General features: G+C 46.0%; 1 protein-coding gene across 2 annotated transcripts in view; it reads left to right on the top strand.

Annotated features, from left to right (window-relative positions):
• The first annotated feature begins 433 nt into the window (after positions 1 to 433).
• The window catches only part of Phc2 (polyhomeotic homolog 2), a 104,582-nt gene continuing 83,651 nt past the window's right edge, over positions 434 to 21,364 (top strand). For both annotated transcript variants that reach the window (XM_041652142.1, XM_041652141.1), the window contains exon 1: positions 434 to 506. The gene's annotated coding sequence lies outside the window, so the exon portion shown is untranslated. The remainder of the gene's footprint in view (positions 507 to 21,364) is intronic.

The following is a 21,364-nucleotide window of genomic DNA, read 5'->3' as shown; positions in this document are numbered from 1 at the left end:
CTATCCAGTTAAGTTTATGATATGTACTTCCTGAGTTATCTGCAGAAAAGTGTTAGGCACGTGGTTTAAGTGCTCAGAGCGTTTCCGGAATCTGTAATTCCCTAGCCAGGCCAATTTGAGGTGCCCTCTATACGCCGAGTCGGAAACTGCACGCGGTGGTCGCGGTGCGGAGCTCAGGTAGCCCTGATGCTCCCAGGGGACCACAAAGCTCCAGCGCCTCCCCCCTCCTTCGCCTTCCCCTCCGTTGCCATGGCCACCGGTTCAGGCCCGGAGCAGCACCAAGGCGTGTTCAGTTCAATCTCCGCCTTTCCAAAGTGACCATTGGCTGGGCCAGCCACGTGACGCGCTACGGTATGCTAATACATGGTAATCGCCCCCAGGCCCCTCCTCCGCAGACCGCGGCCGGGCAGCCAGCAGGGAGCGCGGCGGAGAGCCGAGGGGGCGGGCTGAGGGGCGGCCCCGGGAGAGCGCGGCCAGGTGGAGGAGGAGCGCGGAGGCCACCGCAGGTAACGGGCGGGCGCGTGCGCGCTGGGGCCGGCTGGCGGCGGCGGGGCGGCTCGCGGGGGACACCCGGGGCGGCGCGGCGGGCTTAACCCTTTGGGCACCCAGCTGTCACGGTGCGGCGAGCGGGCCGGGCCGCGTAAGGCTGGGCAGCACCGTGGACACCGGCTCACGGCGGACCCGGACCCGGCCGCAATAAGCGGGTCGGGGGCTCGCGGGAGACTGTGAGAGAGCCGCTGAAGTCCCTGCAGTCGTGCGATCTTGGGGGCGCGTGGCCTTCTTACGTGCAGAGGCCCGCCCCCTGCGGCCCGTGTCCTCGCGGGGACTGCGGGGACACCGGGGTCCGGCCTGCCCATTGCGCCGCCTGCTCTGCAGCGGCCTGACAGCCCAGCTTCTGGCACTTTTGATCCCTGGTTAAGCCTGGTTGGGGTTGCTGGAGGACGAAGGCGAGATCGAGACAGTGCGTGGGGGAGCAAACTGTGGTTGTTATTGGAAGGCGAAAACAAGAGCAAAAGCAGGTCCCAAGGTACGAGAAGGAGGGGTGTCCAGGCAGGCACTGCCCCTGTTTTCTGACCTGACACCCGTAGGGAAAGATTTCTGCTGGACACCAGGGTCTGTTGTCATGTCCAGAAGCTCCTGTGTGACTTGAGTTTCTAGCGAATTTCTGATAATGCTAGGTTTAAATCAACTTCCTCCTCCATCTCCCGCTCCTAGGTCTGCTACAGAAATGTTTCTCTTCTAATTACCCCCTCCCCCAATTCACTAAGACTGGTGGCCTCTTTAGGCTCATGGTGTAATTTAGCCCTCGCCACAATAGAAATGCTAGCGCGGAGATGGGCTGCTAATATCAAGGCGGCCCCGCGAGGTTTAATGTGGAGGGGAAATGCTCCCGTCTCCAGGGTATGAAGAACAGACTAATGCCGCCGTTGTGCATGGAGCTTACCTTATGAGTCTCGAATCGTTTGTTCACAACGAGGGGAATCGTGCTTCCACGTGAGGAGCCCAGCAACCAAACCGAGTTTTGCCACGGAAGTGGAAATTATACTTGCAGGCTGCGCTGGGTGTATTTATCAGCAGAACGACAAACACTTGGTATATGCCAGGCACTCTGTTGTGTCTAGAGGATGCAACACGGACTAGGGTAATTAGCCCTTGTCCTCAGAGAGGTGGTGGGAGAGACAGAATTGTTAGCTGAAGTGACAACTGAAGGACAGTGGGGAAGCGAGAACACGAGAAGGAAGAATCTGTTTAAATGTATCTAAGGTCAGAAGCGGCTTTCCAGAGGACATGCTTCAGCAAGGTTTTGAAAGGTGACTAGAAGTTTATCACAAAAATGAGAGAGGACACCAAAACCAAAGGCTCAGTGAGCGCTACCACTAAGGAAAAGTGTAGCTCATGGGAATCACCCACACACTGCCGCCCCCTCCCCACTGCTTTTTATTTGGGAAATGGCTTTATATTACAATTATGTCTCCTTTCCTTTATTGTGTAACTTTTTAAAAGCTGGCTTATATGTCTCATTCCTATCATAATTTTCCAGTGATATTTTCCCCTGTATTCCCCTCATTGGCTTTTTCGAGCCTCACTCCTGGTCTTTCTCACCATGGCTTCCGAGAAAAGGTTCAATACATGGAAATAGGAAAGGGCGGTTTTCAACAGCTTTAGGGTAGAGAGCCTGAACCCTGAGCACAATGCTTGGCACTCAAGGTAGCATTGTAAGAGGGCGAATGTAAACCACATGCAGAAAAGTCGCTGTCGGGGAAGCACAGTGAGCATCCAACCTGCGAAGCCCGGAGAAGAAAGGTCAGAAGCTAGAGGGTGAATTAAGAAAGCACTGCAGCCAGGATGCTTGCACACGCCTGTAATCCTAGCACCTGAGCAACTGAGGGAGGCAGGATGATCTCAAGTTCCAAGGCAGCCTGGGCTACATACAGAGTTCTAGGTCAGTCTGAGCAACACTGCGAGTTGCAGGCCCATCATAAATCATGTCAGCAGACCGGAACCTGCTGCTTACGGTGCTAGCCATGCACAACAGCAGTGAGCCTGACAGCTTCAGACAGCTGTGCAGAGCGGGCCTGGCCCATCTCCTGCCGGGACTGTTTCCTGTGTCACCTCCGTTCTGTTCTTTCTTCTTCCCTACTACTATCCTTTCCTCTCCTGAGCCCCATTTCCACCTATGATTCACTTCTGTAGTTTTCTTAAACCGAGATCTTAACTATTAGAGCAAAGAAATCCCACCCTTCACCTGAGATCCTATTTCCAGAACTGTAGTCAGCTAGCCAGCCTGTTTTTACTTCCTGGTCATCTGGAAGCAGAGCAAGGATGGGCCCAGAATATGCGATGGATCTCATCCCCAGAACTCAATATATGTTTGAATCAGATAAAGACCCTTTAACTTTTTTTAACCCAAAATTTCTTGTGTGTGTGTGTGTGGTAGAGGATACGCATGTACAACGCACGTGTATATGTGATGTATGTGTTTAAATGTATGTGTGGTATGTGTGTATGTGTGCACCCATGCATATGCCATGGCATATATGGAGGTCAGAGGACAACCTTAGCTGTCAATCTTCACCTTCCACCCTTTTGAGACAGGGTCTCTTTGCTACTGCTGTGCCGTATGGGCCAGTCTTCTGTGGGAGGGTTCTCCTGGCTCCACTTCCCACCCCGCTGCAAGAGCGCTGAGTTACTAACACTTGAGCCCTCACATTGTATGGCATCTGCTCTACCCGCTGAACCATCTCTACACACACAGCCCCAAATTTCTTCTGAGAATGAATCAGAGTAAGTCTTTGAAGTATGTCAAAGGTTAAGCCAAGTAAAGGAGGTGGTCCCGGATATCCTCTGGCCAAGCAATTTTGTCAGTGCTATGAACATGAGGAGTAGCCTTTAAGCAAGCTTCTCCGTCATCACGGTGACTGAACACCTACTTGTGTGCCAACCCTGTGCAGCATTTGTGCTTTGGGGGAGACAGGAGATGAGGGAGGTGGTGTGGGTTCAGGTATTCTCAGCTTAGAAGACTCCAAATCCTATTTCTACTATTACTAGGAATGTGGTTTCTGGTAAACTAATGCCACTGGCTGTGTGTGTGTGTGTGTGTGTGTGTGTGTGTGTGTGTGTATCAGCACCACTTTGAGGTGTAAAGTATCACATTGATTAAGAAAGGAAAATTCCCTGGCACTGTGATTTCCAAGGAAGGGATGTTCAGAGCCATGAGAGAGTCAGGCATGTTGGCACTTGCCTGCAACCCAGCACGTGGGAGGCAGAAGTAGGAGGGTTAGAAGTTCAAGGTCATCCTCAGCTGTGTAGTGACTTTGAGGTCAGCTTGGACTACAGGAACTCCTCTCTCAACATGTAAATCCAGGGATGATGCAAATCAAGAGAGATGGCTTAGTGGGTCAAAACTCTTGCCTTGCAAGCCTGGTAGACTGATCCCTGGAGCCCACTTAAAAGCTGAATGCAGGCCGGGCGGTGGTGGCGCACGCCTTTAATCCCAGCACTCGGGAGGCAGAGGCAGGCGGATCTCTGTGAGTTCGAGACCAGCCTGGTCTACAAGAGCTAGTTCCAAGACAGGCTCCAAAACCACAGAGAAACCCTGTCTCGAAAAACCAAAAAAAAAAATAAATAAATAAATAAAATAAAATAAAAAGCTGAATGCAAACCAGGAATAGTGGGGCACATTGTTACCCCAGCACTCCAGAGGCAGAGGCAGCTAGCTCTCTGTGAGTTTGAGGCCAGCTTGGTCTACAGAGTGAGTTCCAGGACAGCCAAGGCTACATAGTTCCACAGCTGAGACCCTGTCTCAAAAAAACAAAACAAAAAGCTGGACGTGAAACAATATGTTTGAAATCCTCTTTTTTCCTCTACTGGGAAGTGGGAGGTGGAGTGTGGAGAATGAGCTGGAAACTCATTGGGCCAGCCTGCTTTATGGCACTGCAGCAGAAATAAGAGCTCCTGCCTCACTGAGATGGAAGATGAGAGCCAGCTCCCTACAGTTGGCCTCTGATGTCTACATGCAAGCTGCAGCATGTGTCTGACTCACTCCCCTCACACACACACACACACACACACACACTAATAATAATAATAGTAATAATAATAATAATACTAACAACATTAAAGAGTGAGAGCAGCAAAATGAACCCATGGTGGGTTCTTCTGGAAGGAATTCCCAGAAAGAAAACACAGTGCTCATAAAATGTGAAGCCAGAATATTTTGCGAGTTTCAGTGGTCAGCCAACAGGGCTAACTAGTCTGGCAAGCTCAAGCACACAGACTGTAGGGTTAGAGGAGCTATTGGAGGCATGGAGCTGGCAGCTGAAGAACTAAGGTTTTATCCTACAGTTGGGAAGCAGAAGATTTGGATTAGGGAAGAGTGGTATCATGAAAGTAATGTTTGAGAAGATTCCCAACAGTAGGGTGGAGACTGGAGTTTGGTAGGGAGAAAATGGACGAGCAGCCAGCAAGTTATTTAACCCGTGTGACTGGGACAGGGTAAGGAATTTGAGTGACATGTTGAAAGTGAGAGGCCAGGCCAGTCAGTAATGAGCAAGACTGTGATTGGATAGGAAAGACCAAGATAAAATGGCATCAATATCGTCTTGACCCTGGGCGGAGAGTTAGCTAAAACAAGATAGACCACACAGAAAACTGGTTTGGGGGAGAAGAAAAGGTAAGTGTTGATGTATCTCAAAGCAATACTCAAACTTCTCAGGGGACAAGCCCTGTGCTTGGGAGCAGGAGGTGACTGGTGTTCCAAAGAGAGAGGTCGGAGAGTCTAATATGGAAAATGTACTAATGGAAGCTATGGGGTTAGCTGAGTTCACCCGAGGTAACAACATAAAAATACCAATGCAGAGATCTGAAGATGAAGCCCAGAGATTGCCTCCTGTAGGGAGCTGGGGAGCTGGGTGGAGTCTGCATGGCAGAGAGCAAGTAGTATCCGAGAAGCAAAAGCACTGTTCAACTTACTTATTGTAGAGAGATTATGAGGAATGTTCATTTGATAATAAACAGGAGGTCAGTTAAGCTTTGTAAATGGTAACATCAGTTTAACTGGGGGATGGAGCCTAAGAACACTGAGGAGCTGGATGAGAAGGGGTGCTTAGTACAAGGCACGGGCTACAAATGGCAGCAGTGCATAGATTATCCTTACTGTTTGCCACCGAAGAAAAGAAAGCCATTAGAGTCTAACAAAACACTTTGCCTTCCCTGTCTGCCTGATAAATTTGTCCTAAAATGTTCTGTTTATTTTATACCTTTTAGTGGCAGTTTATTTCTCTGTGTGTCCATGCATGTGGGCCTGTGTGTGTGTGTGTGCGCGCGCGCGCTCGCGTGCGTATGCATGTTTGCATGTGGAGGCTAGAGGACAGGCTCCACTGTCATTCGTCAGATGCCACCAATCTTGAGATTTTTTTTTTTTTTTATTTCGAGACAGGGTTTCTCTGTGGTTTTGGAGCCTGTCCTGGAACTCGCTCTTGTAGACCAGGCTGGTCTCGAACTCACATTTTTTTTTTTTTTTGGTTTTTCGAGACAGGGTTTCTCTGTGGTTTTGGAGCCTGTCCTGGAACTCGCTCTTGTAGACCAGGCTGGTCTCGAACTCACAGAGATCCGCCTGCCTCTGCCTCCCGAGTGCTGGGATTAAAGGCGTGCGCCACCACCTCCCGGCCAATCTTGAGATTTTTATTGTTATTATTTGTTGTTGAGACAGGGTGGCCTGAAGCTCACTGATTTAGACAAGGCTGGCTAGATCCCAGCAAGCCCCAGGGATCCACCTGTCTCCACCTTCCCAGCTCTGAGATTATAAGAACACATTGCCGGCATTTTCAAAACAAAACAAAAAATATATGTAAGCAAACAAAACACCCATGGGTTTGTGAATAGAACTCATGGCCTCATGTTTGTATGGCAGGCACCTTACCATCTGAGTCAGCTCTCCAGCCCCAGCTGTTCACTTCTTGAAAGTTTCAAATTGTTACCTGCACATTGTTTTAAACAGTAACCACAGAGTTACCATTCATTGAGTGCTTGCTGTGTCCTGTTCTTTTTCTTGCAACTCTGTTCTTTTTCCCATTCAATTCCTCACAATACTGGAAGAAATGAGTGTCAGGGCTAGGGTCAGTGACTCTGGGACAGCCGGCTGTGACTCAGGCTATTCCACATGACCGTGCTGTTCTGATCTGGAAAGCGGGACGGGCTCTGTGAGGATGCAGAGGGTTCTATGCTTGGCTTAATGCTTCGTGACTGCTGTCTTGTGATCTTGATTGTTGGGACTGGCCACGCTCACGCCAGCGCTTGTGTATGAGAGACAAAGGACAACCTCTAGTGTTGACTTTTGCCTTCTACATTGTTTGTGTTTAAATAACTGGCACGTGAGCGTCTGAGAATCCTGTCTACACGTGCCATGGTTAGCAGCTCTGGGAGCACAGTCATGAGCTAACACATCCAGCTTTATGTGGGATGTAGAAATTTGAACTCTGGTCTTCATGCTTGCACAGCAAGCAGGTTTGCCTACTAAGCTATCTCTCCAACCCTTGAAATCTTTATAATTTTTAACAAGAGGCCCTGAGTGTTCATCTTGTGATAGGCCACATGGATTATGTAGCCAGTTCTGGCCGAAGGCATCAGCAGAATGCCTCCTGACGCTGGAAGAGCGTTCTCTTTCTTTTTTTCTTTTCTGTAGCCTTTATTTTGGGTAGATGGGTTGGTGGCCCAAAGTCCTTACTGTGTTGTGGCACCCAATCATATTCCATCTGTTCCTCACATTTGGGGTACTGGAGGTGTAGAGGACAGCAGGGAATTAGGGAAACCACCCATCGTATTTTGAGGGGCTTACTGCATGGAGTTGCAGTCCTGAGGTTGCCCTTTGTGCCCACTCTAAACTAAATGTGAGTTCACTTCTATTCGCTTCTGTGGTCAGCCATTTGTTCGTGGGGGGCCAGGAAGACTTTTTCAGTCTCCTGAGAGAAAAATTGACCAGGTGTGCTGAGATTGTCTGCCCCAATGTGGAGCCTCGTAGCCAGACAGTACTCCTCTTTCCCCTCAAACCGTGGACTCCCTGGAGGGCTGCACCATGGGCCAGTTCCCCCAGCTGTCTGCACTGCTCATCCACACACAGGGATGGTAGGAATGGGCGAAGTTCGTTCTTCATGGTCTTTCTCCTTTGTGCGTCCATTCATGGTCACTTGGTACTGACAGGAGTTAAGTTTTTGTGTTCATGGTTATTGCTGTCTCAAAAGCAATTTCCCCACTCTCTTGTTCCTCCAACTCCTCCGTGTAATAATTTAACCCAAATTAATAATAATTTAACTAAATAATTTGACCAAATCCTGATATAGCTTAAGACTAACTCACCCATTGGTCAAGTCTTCCCAATCTTGTGGAGGAAGCCAGACAGGGCTCAGGTTCTGCCTGAAGGCTCCTTCTGGGCAAGTGACCATCTCACCACAGTAGGTGAAGTCTGTCTTGCTACAGTAGGTCATTAGTATCTGTTGCTGTGGAACCCCTCTCCCAAGCATCTGCTTATAACCACCAACTTCTCTTCCTTTCCTAGCTCTCTTTCCTGTGTCAGCACCTTCCTCTCCCATCATCCTCTCCACTCTGCCATCTCATTGCCACATGTTATGATTTCTGGGGACTGTATCCCCCCCATTCTATTCCTAATGCTATTCCTTGAACATAATAGATGCTTAATAAATGGCTCTTGAATGAACTAAATACTTTCACCATCTTCTAGAAAACAGCAAGGTCTCCAGGCCTGTGTCCTGTGACAAATACACTCTTCCTCGTTCCCCGTTCTGTAGGTGCATGTGTCATTGCCTTAAAGGGGGACACTGTAAAGAGACTAGTATGCATGCAAAGAGTGCCTGTCCTGGCGACTCACCTGCTCTGGTAAGGACTGCTTAACCTTCATAGCAGTCTGTAGGTCCCTGTGCCACCCCTACTCGGAGCCAGCTCTGGCCCTCATAAATGGCCATGTGTACCAAGGTAACCACTGGTTCACTATTGATGGCAGGGTCTGTTTCCTGCTTACTGCTGTATTCCCAAAGCCAAGCCATTTAAGAAATACTTGGCAAGTGAATGAATGACATTCCATTCTTGGTAGCACGTGCCTTGTTCCTGCCACCCGGGTCCTGAATATCTGTCATCCAAAACCTCTGTTTTGCTTCCTTATTCCATGGGACCTAGACTTGTTATCTGGGCTCTTGATTCCACCCCTTCTTACTCAGATACCAAGCTTCTTGCCTCTTACTATCAGTCCTGTCAGGTGCCACCTCAGGAACCACCCTGGGTGCCCCTTCAAGTTCCTTGGCAATCAGTTGCCGCGATAGCTTTGAACCTAACTGAAAAGTTTCTGCACCCGGATAAGCTTCTCCGCCAATGCAATAATCCAGATCAGATCAAATCAAACCGAATTAGAAAAAGCTCAGTTTAATGGATACAAATGCTCCCAATGGCCTTCCAGCACCCCAGAGAGGGGACGGGAAAGGAGAACCGGAAAACCAGTGTTTGTCCCCTGGGGGGCAGTTTAAATACCCTGCAGGGTGGTCTTGAGCATCTCTGGGGAGGAGTCACTGTTTGGCATGCTTTCTCAGGGGTGGAGTCTGGACTGAGGCAACTCCCAGGGGAGGGGGCTGGGGTGGAACTTCCACCCGAACTCTAACAAAAGTAGTTTCTGTACTTATTGTAAAGGCAGTGGGTTATAGGAGTTGGAGATGGCTCAGTGGGTAAGAGTGCTTGTTCCTCCAGCAACCGTAACACTAGCTTTCCTTATGGCCACCATGGCCACCAGCACACTTGGAGACATGCAAACACACAGAGGAAGCATGATTAATAAAAGCTCAGAGGTAGATATCAGGATTTAACATGAAGATCTGAAAAGCAAAACAGCCAGCCATTTGGCTCTTACCTCTACCTCAATCCGAAATGGCGATCCTGCCTCCAGGAATCTCAGAATGAGACTGTGTCTGAGAGCTGTTTCCTCCCATTTTATATTGCTCTCTAAGGCTGGGATTAAAGACATGCACTGCCCAGCTTCTTTGACAACTAGTGTGGCTACTGGGATTAAAGGTGTGTGTTACCATTACCTGGTCTGTAAGGCTGACCAGTGGGACTGTTTTACTCTCTGATCTTCAGGCAGGCTTTATTTATTATAATACAAATAAAATGCCACTACACACATACACATTAAAAAACTAAAAAAGAGGGTGATTTCATAGATGCCCACAATCATCATGCTTCTGAGTATGTCTTACTGCCTTTTAGATGAAATCTCTCTATATATATATATATATGTGTGTGTGTGTGTGTGTGTGTGTGTGTATGTATACATACTCATTTTTAACATCCATACAAAATGTCTTTAATAAACCTCAGCTCTGCTTCAAAAAGAAAAGCTTGGCAGATCTTTTGGGGGAGACATCGAGGTCTGCAACTTTGTGAGTTTCATCAAAATCACTGAACAGTTGTCTCTATACCGCTCGGCAAATCAAAGGGAGAGAGGAAAACGAGTGTGTAAATACGGTTACGGTTGGGGGGGGGGACTTCCCTGACAGAAGTGTGAGTGTCGCAGGATGTACACAGGACAAATGAAACTGTGTGACATGATATTCCTGTCCTTTCTCACAGGGAAAGGACAGGTAGGAACCACAAGCACGGATCAGTGAGGCTTGAGGCTTTTCCAGGACCTTGCGGAGGAAGCTCTCCAGGGCAGGGCAGCCCTCCAGGACAAATGATGACTGTCACAGGACACCTGTTCCTTTGGGGAACTATCTGGAAGTGAAAAGTTCCTGTGAACTTATTTAAAATAGGATTATTTTTTAACAATTATTCAGTGCTTTTATGCACTTATGTCCCAGCCTGCATCTGTCCCCCAGCTATGACCCTTATTCTTCCTCCAGTCCCACTCTGTGCCGCTGTCTTCCTGTGTGTCATGGTAATTCCTGTAGCCTGTACCTCCAAGAATAAATGAGATGAGATGGTCCAAGGCATTTGACGCACAGTGAGAGCTGCGTAGAACTTCCCTTGTGATGTCTGCTGTGACCTCCCGTTTAGTTCTGCTTGACCTGAGGAGGCTTAGCTATGCAGAGGCACAGAGCCTCCTTGAAGCCGTAGTTGAGTCTGGACTCCAAGGATGCTCATCCGTAATCGAGCCCTCCCCATGTTCTTCCATTCCAGTTAGCAAGAGGGAAAGAAAAGGAGAATTCGGGTAAAAGGGAAGACTTTTAAAATAGACTTTACTTAATCTCAGCCCTCAGGAGGCAGAGGCAGGTGATCTCTGTGAATTCTGGAGCAGCTTGGTCCACTGAGTGAGTTCCAGGATATTAGGACTACATAGAGAAATTCTATCTGGAAAAACCAATAAAAATTAAAGTAAAATAAAAGTTACTTACGGAAGATAAAGTATGAATATTACATCACTTTCTCAAAGACAAGTTCAGGGTATTATAGAAAATAGGGAGTTTCACCAGGTAGTGGTGGTACATACCTTTAATCCCAGCACTCTGTAAGTAGAGGCAGGCAGATCTCTTTGAGTTCGAGGCCAGCCTGGTCTACAAAGCAAGTTTCAGGATAACCAGAATTGTTACACAGAGAAACCCTGTCTTGGAAAACCTAAAAGAGGGAAAAAAAGAAAGGAAGGAAGGAAGGAAAAGAAAGAGGAAGAAATGAGAGAGATTTCACTTGGGGTCAGGCTCGTGGGATGTGCCACCCATGTTCAGGGTGGGTTTTCCCCTCAGTTAAACCTCTCTGGGCACGCTCTACCTCTCTAAACCTCTGTGTCTCCAGTGTGTGTAACCTGTAGCCTGTGGGCCGTGTCTATCCAGGATGAATATAAATGACTTTGAATTTGGCCCAACACATTTCCATGTTCACAGATGGCAAGGTCATGGACACCCCTACTAGATGTTCCTTTCATTGTTTTAGTAACAACTCCAAAGTGTTGGTTTGAGTAGTAGAGCTTTTGTTTAGTGTATCATCCAGGCCTTGGCGCTGTCACTTAGGAATAATGCAAGTCTTAACTTATTGTCACAGCTTGGTTTGTGGCAATATGCCCCCACTCCACCCCCAAGAAGAAAAAAGCAATTAGGCTTTTATTAAATTCTGCAGCGAGGGTTTAATTTTTCACAGCCGTGGTGGCAATGATTATTTTTCCCTTAAAGAAAATGCTTAGAATCAAACCATTTTCATGAACTGTTCTTGTTCTTTCTTCAAATAATCTTCTGGAAAATTTATACTTGAACACACTAGGTGTTCTTAATCCAATCAGGTTGAAAATCAGAATGAGCCTATGAGCTGATAGTGGCTGCATTCCCTCCCGGCTTAGGAGGCGGAGGCTGGCTGTGCTGGCTGGTTTTCTGTGTCAGCTTGACACAAGCTAGAGTCATCAGGGAGGAGGGAGCCTCAGTTGACGAAAGGCCTCCATGAGCTCCAGCTGTAAGGCATTTTCTCATTTAGTGATCACGGGGAGGGCCTAGGCCATGCTGGATGGTGCCATCCCTGGACGGTTGGTCCTGGGTTCTAGAAGAAGGTGGGCAAGTCACTGAGCAGCTCCCCTCCACAGCCTCTGCATCAGCTCCTGCTTTCAGGATCCTGCCCTGTGTGAGTTCCTGTCCTGACTTCCCTCAGTGATGAACAGCAATGCCGAAGTGTGTAGTTGGGTTTTTTTTTAACTCTTTTGGGGTCCACCACCCAGCTCCCAAATAAACACAGAGAGGCTTATTCTTATTTATGAATTCCTGGCCTTAGCTTGGCTTGTTTCTAGCCAGCTTTTCTAACTTAAATTACCCTGTTTCTCTTTAACTACATTTTGCCTCTGGGATTTTTGCCTTTCTTTATTCTATATCTTTCTTTCCTTCTTACTCCATGGCTGGCTGTGTGGCTGCGTGGCTGGTCCCTGCATCCTCCTCTCCTTCTCCTTTACTCTGTCTTCCCTAGATTTCTCCTCCTCTTTTATTCTCCCTGCCCGCCAGCCCCACCTGTTTCTCTCTCCTGCCTCGCTATTGGTCTTTCTGCTCTTTATTAGACCAATAATTAGGAAAAGTAATACGGCTTTATGGAGTTAAACAAATGCAAGATAAAAGAATGCAACACATCTTTGCATCATTAAACAAATGTTCCTCAGCATAAACAAATGTAATACATCTTAAACTAATATTCCACAACAGAAGTGTAAGTCAAATAAACCCTTTCCTCCCCAGCTTGCGTTTTGATCATGGCGTTTGGTCGCAGCAATAGGAACCCTAAGACACTGGCCATACCCAGGGAGCAGCACCCCGACCTGGAGCTGTGAGGTCCTGTTTGCCCAGAGTAGGAGCTGCGTTGAGTTTCAGCCATACTTGCCTCGCCCTTGCTTTCTGTCATCATTCAGTATATTTGTGCCAAGAATAAGTCCCTTGGCTCCCTTGAAACTTCACTGTTCCTGTCTCTTCTTCTGAGCTTCCAGCACTGTCAGCCTCCTGGGGCTGAGGGAGATCCCTGGGCCTTCCTTGTCATCCCTCACTCACTTAGGAAGTCCTGTCTTAATTTCCCCTTTCCTGTTTCTTGAGGACATGCATCTCAGAATTGTAGACACATTGCTCTTTCAGCTTTTTCTGCAGTGCCTTGCCTAAGACATTGCTGTCCCTAAAGGAGGAACTTCCCTGCTCCTACATAGAAAGAAATTGAAGAAGAGATGGCATTTCTACTCTATTATAAGATGGGACTGCGTGCAGGACGGGCTTTATTACATACTGATGACCGGGAGCACAATTTGTTGAGCATTTGTGCTGATAATTACGTAAGTTCTTATTTCATGCTCTCAGCAATTCTACAAGGGAAGTCAGTCAAATTGCCACCTTAAATAGACTTCCTCCCAGTTTCCTTGACTCTGATTGGTGATCTTAGAAAGAAGCTATTGTAGGACCAGAGACTGACTGTGAGTAAAACCATCTGCTGTAAAAGCCTGAGGACTGGAATTCACTCTCTGAAACGTGTGTCAGGGTAGAAGAAGAAAACTGACTCCACAAAATTGTCCTCTGACCTCCACGCGTGAATGAATACATACACACACATTCTTATAACAGTAATAACAATACAAATTATATATATATGTATATATATATTTAAATTTACTTTATTTTAATCACAAGAAGGCCCACTGTGTTTCCAGGATTCCCCACCACGTAGGTGTACAGGTTTGAGTCTGTGTGTTAGCCCAATTCAGTTGCTTTGGTACTTGGGAGATTCTGCTGTAGTTTGGGACAACTCTCAGGTGAATATGACTGGAATACGGTTTCTGGGTACTAATAAGTTTGTTGTGGAGAGAGTTAAATATCCTTTACAGGAAAAATGGTATACTGTAATTGCCACAGGACACATTTATCTCTACTGATGTAGGCTGGATAATGACTCCTCAAATCTCGAGTCCAAATCTCTGAACCTGCATACGTTGCCTGCCTCAAAAGGAAAAGGCTCTTTGATGGTGTGATTAAGATAAAGATCTTGACCCAGGGCGATTGTCTTGAACGGTCGGAGCACAGACATCCTGGTGTGGGGGAGGCACAGTCAGGAGAGACAGCCTGGACAGGGAGAGGAAGATTGGAGTGATAAGGTTCTGAGCCCTGGGGAGTGCTGGAAGTTCCCTGGAAGCTGGAAGACCCAGGGAACAATCCCTCCTAGGTTTTCCTTGCAGCCTCACAGACTGCTTGGATTTTAGCCCAATGAAGCTAACGCTGTACTTCTGGCCTCCAGAACTTTGGGGAGTGTTACATTTTGTTATTTCAAGCCACTAAATTTGTAGTAATTTGTTGTGGCAGGAACCAGGCCTAACACAATGAAGACAGTCACTTCCTTATTTCATCATGCGCTTTGAGGGCAAATGTATGAAGACAGCCATCAGCTAGCATATGGCTCATTCCAGCAGACACATATGCAGTGCTTTCTCCATGCTAGGTCCTGGATGAGCATTGACCGTGATTATACTTTGTGTGTATGTATGTGTGTGTTATGGTGTGTTTACAATGTGTGTGTGTGTGTGTGTATGTGTGTATGGTGGGAGAATATGTGTTGTGATGTGGTGTGTATGTGCTGTATGTGTGGTGGGTGGTATGGGGGAGTGTGTGTATATGTGTGTGTTTGTAGTGTGTGTGTGGGTAAGTGGTATGGGGGAGTGTGTGTATATGTGTGTGTTTGTAGTGTGGGTGGTATGGGGGATGTGTATGTATATATGGTGCTGTGGTGTGTTTGTGGTGTTTGTGTGTAGTAGGTGGTGTTTGTGTGTGCACACTTGCACACATAGATGTGGAGGTCAGAGGTCAGCCTCAGGGGTTGTTCTTCAAGAGGGACCCATCTTGATTTTGGAAGCATGGTTTCTTATTGGGAGCTCACGTATCTGGTAGGCCAAGGAGCCCCAGCAATCTGCCCATCTGTGACTCTAGGATTACAAGCACATGCCACCGTGAGCCCCGGCGATCTGCCTGTCTGTATGATTACAAGCACGTGCCATTGTGATCAGCTCTTTACTTGGGTTCTGGGGATCAACCCCAGGTCCTCATGGTTGCATGGCAAGTACATTACCCACTGATCTCCCACACAGACGTATGTCTGTCTGTGTGTGTATATACCCCTTTCATCTTCAAAACAGCCATGTAAAGGGTGTTCTGTTTTTGTCTCTGCGTGGAGATGGGAAGATTGAGGCACAGGAAAGTCAAGTAACTTGGCTGAAGTTGGGCAGCTGGTGTGCAATGGGACTTAGAGTGCGACCTGCAGAAACTGGCCCAGGCGTCCCTGCTGCTCAGCACAGGGCCCTTGTCCTTAGAGCACAGAGGCAGTGTGACAATGTCTGTAAGTTTCCTGTCCTCCAGCCTCTGGGCTGTCTGCAGTTTTGTCTGTACAGTGCTCTTTGTTAAGGATCCTTCATCTTAAATACCTTCAAAAATAGATCTCTGTGGTTTTGGTTTCTGAGGATTTGGACATCACAGAATGGGAAGATGGTTCCCTCTTTAATTTTCTAGACATGTTCATATAATATTGACATTATATATTCCCTGGATATTTAGTCACATGTAAAGTCATCTCGTCTTTGTGGTAAGGCTTCAAACTTATTATTATTATTATTATTATTATTATTATTATTATTATAAGACAGAGTTTTTCTGTGTAACTCTGGTTGTCCTGGAACTCACTCTGTAGACCAGGATGGCCTTGAACTCAGAGATCTGCTTGCTTCTGCCTCCTAAGTGCTGGGGCTAAAGGTATATACTACTACACAAATTGTATTTAATAGACACAATGTAGCAAACATGGTAGCACATACTTATAGTCCCAGATACTCTGTAACTAAACAATAAATAAATAAAAAGAGAAAGATGGGGGAGACAGAATATTCAGCTTGTCTATTTCTTCATGTGTGACCTCTGATAGTTTGTGTGTTTCCAGGGAATGGTCCATTTCCCTTGAGCTACGTAAAGTAATCCATAGTGTGGCCTCATTGTCCTTTTCATCTGTGAGAGTTCTTTCATCTCTGGATTCTTCCCTTTCCATCACTCTGGCTAGAAGTTTTCTGTTTTACTGCGAGTTTCAGAGAACTGGCTTTTCATTGCATTGATGTTCCTGCCACTTTTCCACTCTGTTTGTTTACCTCCCTCTCTCCTACTTCTCTACGCTTTGTATCTCATCTGTTCTTTTCCTACTTCTTAAGCTAGAAGCTGAGAATAAAATGTGAGAACTTTCTTTTGTAGAGTGGGTATTGTAAGGCTATGAAACCCTTTAGTATCACTAATCTTTCTCTCTCATGGATTTTGTATGGAATGCTTTTTCATTTCATTACATTCAAAATATTTACTAATTTCCCCTGTGATTTATTCTTTGATTCATGAATTATTTTAAAGTACATTCTTTCTCAAATATTAGGGACTTTCCTAATGGTTCCTTCTTACTGACTTCAAATGTCATTCCATTGTAAGTTCCTATGATTTCACTTTTTTCCCTATGTGTTTTTATTTGGTTTTGAGACAGGGTCTCACTATGTAGTTCTGGCTAGCCTTGAACTCACACAGGTCTGAGTGCTGGCATTAAAGGTATATGCCACCAGGCCCAGCCTTTAACATTTTCAATAGTACACTTATTCTAGAGTTCATTTGTTCGGTAGCTATCTGTCTGAAAAGCTCAATTTTACTCTCACTTTGAGAGCTATTTCCTGGGTCTAGAATTTGAATTTGAGTCTGAGTGTTGATTTGTTTTCGTTTTTCTTCCTCTTCAGTTGCTTTAAAGCTGTCTATTCACTGACCACGGGATACCTCGTGTATGAAGAGACCCCAGATCCCATCCTTGCTCCTATGTAACTTGTCCTTTTTCCTAGTTTTTCCAGGATTTTCTTATCATCAGCTCAGCTGTTGGACTATTGTCCTTGGAGTCGTTTTCTTCCCATGTATTCTGCTGAGATGGGTTTCTTGAATCTGTAAATCATGGCTTTCGTTGAATTTGAAAAACTTTACTGTTTCTGTTCCCTTTCTCCCAGGTCTTTCTCCTTCTGGAGCTGTGGTCTCATGAACAATAGGTTGTGTGATGAGGCCCTTGATGACCGGCTTGTTCCCCTTCAGTTCTGTCTTCCTTTCACTCTGGTCATTCCTGCTGCCGTGTCTTCTAATCCGTTGTTACTCTTGTCTGGTCTACTTTGGTCTCAGATGCTGTCTTTCTAGTCACCGGAAGCTGGATTTGGGGTTGCTTACATTCCCCTCTGCCCTTCTGCATGCTCACATGTCTCCTCCCTCACGAGCATGTGGGGTGCAGTTCCTAATGCCACTTTACGGCCTCGTCTGCCAGTCCTTCCTCTCCTGCTGGAATCTGGAGAGGCTCCGGCTAGCTTCTTTGTCTGCCTTATAGTTTTCAGTCATGGTGAATTTGATATTCCCAATGCTAGATTTTGTCCTGTTCCTTTCATTCATTTTGAAATATAGCTAAATACCTAAATATAAACTACACCTGTCCTGTGTGAACATGGAACACTCCATCTACTCCTTTGGGGTGGAGCATCCTGTGTGAACATGGAACACTCCATCTACTCCTTTGGGGTGGAGCATCCTGTGTGAACATGGAACACTCATCTCCTTTGAGTTGGTCCAGAGTCATTCTCAGATGTGTCTACACAGCCATCAGAGCTAAGGCAGACGCTCTAGGGAGGTCTGGTGCAGAACAGAATTCCAGAGTGCTCCTCCTCTCCTCTCAGCCTCTCCTCTTTCCTCTCTTCGCTCATATCTCCTTGCAGGTGGTTCAGCCATTTTCACCCCCAGACCCCACAGTCCTCTCCACCTAGGGAGTCCCTGCACACTCCTTTCCCCCACACCGTTCCTGGAGCTGCTCCCGGGAGCAGGCTGGCACTCTCTGGGGTCCACTTTGTATCTTTTCAGAGACATCACAGGCCTGTGTTATCTGTCAGCTAATGCCTGAAAAACAGTATTTTCTGTATTTTCTTCAGTTTTTTAGTTGATTACAGAGGAAGGATAAATCATGTCCCTCCTCTTCCACCCTCTTGGTAAAAATCTCTAACATTTCCAAGAGGCTTTATATTCTTTAGATCTAACATTCACAGGGCCCTGAGTTTGATACCCAGGATATGAAAACACACCCACATGCACACCAACTCACACGCATGCACACACGCACATACACAGACATTTCCATTCAAGACATGGTTTTTGAATAATTCATGATGAATATATTAGATAAAATAAGATTTAGGAGATTTGTTGTTAGGCGGTGGTAGCGCACGCCTTTAATCCCAGCACTCAGGAGACAGAGACAGGTGGATCTCTGTGAGTTCAAGACTAGCCTGGTCTAGAAAGTGAGTTCCAGAACAGCCAAGGCTACACAGAGAAACCTTCTCTCGAAGAACCCAAAACTAACCGACCAAACAAACAAACAAACAAAAATTTAGGAGATGTGTATGTGTTTCTCCTACAGCTTCTGTTGTGTGATTCGACACTAAAATCACTGTTAGAGCTTTCCGAGGAGTTCAGACGAGGCTTTGGCAGACCTGCCCGGGCTTCACCAAGCCTGTGATTGTCTGTAGTAATAAGAGCGGCGGTGGGGCTGCGTCCCCAACACCCCAGCCGCCTGCCCGGCTAGCTTATGCCCGAAATAACAACACACAAACTGTATTCATTTAATCACTGCTTGGCCCTTCTGCCCTAGCCCTTACTGGCTAATTCTGATATCCCGATCAACCCATCTCTAATAATCGGTGAGCACCGGTCTTACCGGGAAGATTCTAGCCTAGTCCATCCTGGGTCGAGCTTCATGGCGTGTGTCTGCCTGGGAGCTGGGAGTATGGCATCTCCCTGAGGCGTCTGCTCCCGAGAGCAGAGCGGTGGAGTCTCTGACCTCACTTCCTCTTCCTCCCAGCATTTTGTTCTGTTTACTCCACCCACAGGGCCAAGCAGTTTCTTTATTGGCCAATGACCTTCCTCCATCATTTCCTCTTTTTCGGTTTAAACAAAAAAAAAGGCTTTAACTTTAACATAGCAAAATTACATATAACAAAACAGTTATCAAGTAAAAGTTACAATAATCTTTATCATAACTAAGGAAAACTATAATTAACTATTCTTAACTCCATCAAAGACTCCAGAAAGATACAATACTACCTAAGCAAACAAGAAAAAAGCAACTTTTAAAACTCTAGAAATGACAGAGACATCTCGCTGCCTGGACAGTCACCCAAAGTTCCTCTGTACCATTGGGGCATCCATCTTCAGCCTTTAGGCCCATGGTATCCAGCAGACATTTCCATAAAGCAGGAAAATTCAAAGTCAATTCAGTCACTATCTGTTGTGTCCTGCAGAATATCTCGCAGACTCTTTCATGAATCAGGAACCCCGAAAGATCATCTCACCTTAGGCAAGTTCAGTAGTCCTCTCTCTGCGGGCTCTCTGTGTCCAGTTTATGCAATAGTCCAGGCAAGAGCAGTTTCTTGCCCAAATGGCTATCAAACTCCATAAGGATCCTCTTCGATGCCCATCTTCCTCTTGAAGTAGATTGGTGCTGCCAGGAGCAGAGTGTCTCATTGTCATGAAAAGTCCTAAATTATTAAAACATTTAAAATGCCATATTCTATAATCTTTGAAAAATATGAAGAATGCCTATCTAAAATATATCTATGTACATCTAGAAAATCTTAACTAACATGACTACAAACTTGACTATTATGACTATCTATTAACAATCTATATTTCTAATTATACATTACATTTTTAAATGAACTACACAATCACAGTTCCTTAATCAAGATCAGAAACACATATACATATAACAAAATTGACCTTAAATCACTAAAACAAAATCCATATCAATGTAAATTATTCATATCTCTATCATATCCCCCTTTGAATGTAAAAGAACATTTATAAACAATATTTGGGAACATGGGCACAGTTTTTTCTCTCCAAACTGCTTCCTGCTGAATGGGGGCATCGTTAATTAGGTCTTTCATGGTATAACCTGTATGCTAGTTTCATCTCAGTTGGCAGTTGAGCGAAGCAATTTTCTGAAGATGTTCACTGCAACCCTTCAGGAGGGCGTGGTCCATCATACCAAATCGGAATAGTAGAAATGAACAGCGTCTCATCCTCTGTGAAAACAAAATAAGAAACTCTTTTCCAAAGCATCATGTCCTTAGATCCAAATTTCAAAGTCAAGGCATCAAAATATCTATGTTGGATTAGTTCAGCAGCATTTATAAATAAATATCTTTTAGCAGCTGTTGCTCCTTCCTCAGCATTCAAACAATTCAAAGAGAGCATAATAGCATACAGTATCAAGATTCTCTGTGTATTTTCCATCTTTGTACAGCTTTATTTTAATCTCTATTTCATTTCTTTTTACTTCTATTTTATATTCTCTGTATATCTTTGACCTGGAATAACTCTGTAGACCAGGCTGTCCTTAAACTCTCAGAGATCCGCCTGTCTCTGCCTCCCAGGCATTGGGATTAAAGGTGTAAGCTACTACACCTTGAACTCACAGAGATCTGTTTGCCTCTGCCTTCTAGGCACTGGGATTAAAGGCATGTGCTACCATACCTTGAAGTCACAGAGGTCAATCTCCCTCTGCCTTTCAAGTGTTGGGATTAACGGTGTGTACTACCACACACAACAACTCTCTTCCTTTTTTTGTTTTTTACTTTAAGAACGTCAACTTTTAGTCTGCATATATTTTTAACACACTTTAAACCATTCAGAAATTTTCTCTGTCTTTGAATCTCTCTTTACTGTATATCTCTCTTTTTCTGACCATATGAATCTTTAATTTACCAAGCAATCTCAGTAGGCCTAAAGGCGTGGCTTTGCCGGCTAGATCCAGCCCGTTCCTTAGCTTTCCAGCCTCATGGCTGAGGTACTGGCTGTAGCCATGTTTACTGCCACAACTCTATGGCATTTCAAGGTCCCTGCCAGCAAGCGAGCTTCAGCAGCCTGTGCTTGCAAACCGCACGAACCGCCTGCATAAAGGAGTCAGAGTTTGCCCTGGCAGGACAGCCCAGAAAGCCGGCATTTTTAAATGGCGCAGCTTTCTTCCTGCTACAGCTGAAAACCGAAAAGCATGCGTTCAGCTTTTCGTCAACACCATTTAAGTGTTTCGTGGCAGGACCTCTTAATGAGCTGCAGGGTTTTGCAGCTAAAGCTGAGTCAGGAAGCCTCTCTTAGATGAGGCGCTTGCTTGCCTCTAGTAAGCAGAGTAGATCCGAGAAACTGTCACTATCAAGAAAACGTGCTTTACTCTTTCCCAAGCTTTTCAGGCTTTCAGTGGATTCAGTTGTCCACACATCTGGGCACCAATCTGTAGTAATAAGAGCGGTGGCGGGGCTGCGTCCCCAACACCCCAGCCGCCTGCC

Source organism: Microtus oregoni, unplaced genomic scaffold (genome assembly GCF_018167655.1).
Source record: "Microtus oregoni isolate MIOR12 unplaced genomic scaffold, Mior012 000005F_ref0000423, whole genome shotgun sequence".
NCBI lineage: Eukaryota > Metazoa > Chordata > Mammalia > Rodentia > Cricetidae > Microtus > Microtus oregoni.
This window is presented reverse-complemented; position numbering and strand designations above follow the sequence as displayed.